The 4,683-nt window shown below is 44.0% G+C and overlaps 1 pseudogene; it reads right to left on the bottom strand.

The window, feature by feature from the left end:
• Positions 1 to 3,647: 3,647 nt before the first annotated feature.
• Positions 3,648 to 4,331, bottom strand: LOC102423569 (annotated as a pseudogene).
• Positions 4,332 to 4,683: the final 352 nt, after the last annotated feature.

Below are 4,683 nucleotides of genomic sequence, written 5' to 3'. Positions count from 1 at the left end.
ATGCAGGGCCTTGAAGAAGTCAGGGGAGAAGACTGTAAAGCTGGAGGATCGATTCCAGCTAATGTGTAGGTGCCTGGTTTCTTAGAACAGAGAATGGAGGCCATTAGAATCTTGTAATGGGTTCTCATGTGTGACCACTGATGGCATCCCTTGCCACTGATTTTAAGAGATTGTGGTTAAAGGGTGCTAGTGGGTCTCTCCAAACCCATGCAGTAAAAAGTAAACAGAATTTGGCACAATCTAGACTTCGCTTGAATCTTTCTCATATGTAATATCGAAAGAAAATAAGTCAGAAGTGGGTAGAAAAATGGCCTGAAGATAAATTGCCATAAAATGCATAGAGTATAGGGTTCTGGCAAAGCAGTACTGAGCCATTGTTCTTCCTCATTCATCTCTGCATCTTCAATTTGACAATAAAATGCCTAACCAACAGCAAATAGACTTTTCAGTGTGGCAGCGATGGGGGAAAGGCTCATAGTAATTATTAGCTGTATGTTCATAGGCAGGTTTCTTCACTTTCCTGAGACCAGTTTATTTAATTGAGCAACTACCTCCCCACACTGATTTCAGAATCAATGAGATAATCTATAACTCACCTAATACAGTGTCTGCTACATGGTGAACACTCAATAAGTGTTCGTTCTTTTTCCCTTTATCACTCTTCAATACTCAGGTTGTGGGCAAGTGACCACTTTTCTTATCTTGAATTTGTTTTGGCATTTTGTGAAATAAATGTTTCAATTAAAATCCAGGTTAGAGTTGAATGGTAATCACTGTCATTTTCCGTATTATATGAATGAAACCTTAGTGCTTGAATATATTAGGTGCTCACTAAAAGAATAAATGCATGAGTGAATAAACTGATCAGGTAATAAAGTCTTGGTATTGGGAAAAATAGTATTTATTCAGTGTCTACTCTTGCTAATCACCTTGATACACTCTCGCTAGCCTTTGACTTGTTTAATTTTCTCAAATTTTTGTCCCATTTTTTAGTAGATAAATGTGGCTTAAGTTATCTAGATAAGGTCATCTGGCTAGTAAGTGGGTTTGACTGAGCTTCAAAGCCAAGTGTGTCTAATTTCTAAGCCTGCATATCTGTAAGTTATCAGACAAGGAGGTATCCAATGCATGGACCAATTATTAATCATCTCTATATCCTGTCATAAATTAAATAGTGTCCCAAAAATGACATATCAAAGTCCTAAGCCCAATACCTCAGAATGTGAACTTATTTGGAAAAAGAATCATTGCAGATGTAATTAGTTAAAATAAGGTCATACTGCAACAGGATGGGTCCTTCATTTAAAATGACTTGTGTCCTTACAATAAGTCAGGAGAGAGACACACAGGCAGAGGATGGCCATGTGATGATGGAGCAGACTGGAGTGAGGCCAAGGAATGCCAAGGAAACATAGGAGCATTCGGGATACCAGATTGCTCAAAACTCAATTCTGAGAATGTTGAACCCTTGATTTACATCTCAAATTGGCATTTTATTTTATTTACTTTTTTAAATATATATTTTTATTGGTTTTTTACAGAGAGGAAGGGAAAGGGATAGAGAGTTAGAAACATCGATGAGAGAGAAACATCGACCAGCTGCCTCCTGCACACCTCCCACTGGGGATGTGCCCGCAACCAAGGTACATGCCCTTGACCGGAATCGAACCTGGGACCCCTCAGTCCACAGGCCGACGCTCTATCCACTGAGCCAAACCGGTTTGGCTCAAATTGGCATTTTAAAAATAGGCCTTTTTTTACCTGGATATAATCATAATGCCTGCCACCACCCTCAGACAGGCCTGCTGCTCTAATGCCAAGTTACCCAAGGGGCAATTGCTGGGATGTCCTCTTTGGCTATGAAGTGGCCAAGAAGACCAGTTCTCAGAGTAAAAAGTCCATGTGGGTGGTAGGAAACTCAGGTTAGGCGTACTTTTGTCACTAAATACCAGCTATTTACCACAGAGCTCTCAAATGAGACCTTTCTACATGCATCCGGGTGAGATGATAGACTGTTTGCTAAATGCCATTGCATAGAGAATCACATTTTGAGAAACTACCTAATGCATAAGGTTTCTAATGCTGTAAAATATAGTAGCTAAAATTAAATGCCACTCACTTTTTCAGAGATGAATTAATGGACAGCTTAGTCAAATTCAAAGCTTTTTGATGCATAAAACTTTCTAAATGGAACCGTTTCATCAATAAACACTATAACAAAAACCTGTCTAGATGGTTTTTTTCTTTGTGGAGGGGAGGGATACTTTTCTGAGTGCTTTATTGCTCTTCCAGATAACAAATGAAGATCACCCAATGAACATAAGTGTTAATAACTGACAGCAAGTCAGCTACCCCCAGCACTTGCATTGGGCAGAGACTCAAATGAAAGGCTGGCTAAGGAGTAAGAAAGCTTTATGGTGGCAAAGGGGAAGGCCCATCCCATGGGAAGGTGTTGGCCTGGGTAAGCTGGAGGTGGACTGAATAGAAGAGGTGTATCCTATGTAATTGGTGAAGGGGGAGCACATCTGGCTTTCCCTTGTTGGTACAACGTTGAAGGGTAGGTGCAAAAAATGAAGCAAGCTGTTAGTTCAGTCCTGACCTTTTAGGGACAGACACTGCAAAGGTGAAGCTTGGCTTTCAGGCTAGAAGCCCTCCTTCATTGTCTTTAATCAATGGAACATAGGAGGCCAAAGGCCCTGGGGCAGCTATGTAGGCTTCTGGCAAGGTAGCCCGGGGCCCCAATCTGAAGCACTCACCCATTGCACATCCTGGGGCAGCTATTGCCCCTGGCCACTGCCAGGGTCTGGAATTCTTCCCAGGGGACCATCCCTGCCTGTTCCTCCCCTGAGGGGACAGCCTCAGGACACTGCTCCCTTTTGGACCCAGAACAAACTGCCAACACAAATCACTGTTTTTGCTTTGAGGTCTGTGAATTGATCTGTGAAATTTTCTGTGCTAGGGTATTTACATAAATTAATTCCCAGTTACCTAGGGAACCTACAAGGCCTGGGGCTCTTCCCTGCACTTGATCTGAGGGATCGAAGTGGGCTAAACCAACCTTCGTTGTGCTTGGAGGCTGGGTCTGTCATGGGTAGAAGACTAGGCTCTCTCAGAATCTCCAGGGAGGTATCCTAGGCCTCTCCGGGGGTGGGAGGAAAGGAGTTTTTGAAGTGGAAAAAGGAAATGAGAATGGGTGGACTCCCCACATGCATCTTATGGAGATAGATGTGATCCCAACCATGCAAGCAAGGTTAAGACCTCAAGTGAGCTGACAAAGCCCATGCTCTTGGAAGGCCAGAAGCTCTGGCCCTAGGCCAGGATGAATTTCAGACGGGATTTTTTTGAAATAAGAAAGCCCCTGGGGTTTTTCTATACTGTCTACTTGTGTCTGCAGGCTCTAGCCATTGGGTGGGGAGATAGTAGCCTGCTTGGGGCTCTTGGTGCCAGGCTCATGCTAAAGAGTTGGTGAGGTAGAGCAGGAGCTACCTCTGTCCCCAACTCTCCAGCTGCCAGCCTTTCCCAGAGGGAGGTCTTTCTGCAGGGCAGCTGCCTGAGCCTAAGCTTGAAAAGACTAGAGAGACTGACTGATGTCCCAGGAGTCTTCCCAGGGTAATAGGCATTTACTCGTCATCTCACTCTGTTTGGCCTTATTCTCCCCTTCCCACTGGGTAGCCAGGCTGGTCAAGTTGTTGGGTCAAGTCTCCACAGATCTTAAACATTTCAGAGCAGTGTACCATCTGCACTAGGATAAGGGACTCAAAGCAAGGCTGGAAGTAGTCAGGTTGACTGTTGCAGAACCACAGCATCTCATCTAGGAGCTGCTTGATCTTGGCTACCAAGTTGTCTCCTACAAGCTGAAGCTCATCTTGGGCCCGGTGGAGTTTGACTAGCACTGGTCTTTTTCCTTGTGCTTCTCCACCTTTAACTTCAATCTGCTATAGTCCTTTAAGGCCTGCTCCTGCTGTTTCACTGCCATGAGGAGACTTGGGAAGACACTGCCAAACTTTAGTAAGGGTTCAATCCAGGTCCTTTGGATCTGGTTCACATTTTGCTGATTGAAGGCATCCAACTGCTTCATGGCCATGCCCAACGCTGTCATCATATTCAGGAAGTCCTGGTCTTGCTCACAGAAGGCATTGGAGAAGACGTCTAAGGATATTTTCTTTCACAGCAGATTTGGACATGGCTAGGTCAGCAATGGGGCTCTTCTGCAGCCTCTTGATCTGGGCTTCCAGCTGCAGTTTCTCATGCTCCCTTTTGAAGTCTCTCTGCACTGTTTTGGGAATAATCTGTTTCTTGGGCTGCCCAATCTGGAAATGAATCCAGCTCATGGTCCTGAACCTGGCCCTGAGAGTGGGGTCCTCAACTGCAACTCAATTTACCTTTTTTCTTTTCTTTCTTAAGGATACTTATTTTACTTAGAGTGGAAAATTACACAAGCATATGTATGAAACATTACATATACAGAGAATGAATGCTCATGGGGTCATATCAACGCAGAAGCAAGAAGCTAGGAGCAAGGAAGAATTCTCCCACATTGGTTTCAGAGGGAGCATGGTCCTGCCAACACCTTGATTTCCAACTTCTAACCTTCAGAACTGTGACACTTCTGCTCTTTTATGTCACTTAGTTTGTGGTGCAGTAGTACCCCTTTATCACAGGGATACATTCCAAGACCCTCAG

Source organism: Myotis lucifugus, unplaced genomic scaffold, assembly GCF_000147115.1.
Source record: "Myotis lucifugus unplaced genomic scaffold, Myoluc2.0 scaffold_1090, whole genome shotgun sequence".
NCBI classification, from domain to species: domain Eukaryota; kingdom Metazoa; phylum Chordata; class Mammalia; order Chiroptera; family Vespertilionidae; genus Myotis; species Myotis lucifugus.
The sequence above is the reverse complement of the archived record's forward strand: the minus strand, read 5'-3'. Positions and strand labels throughout refer to the sequence as shown.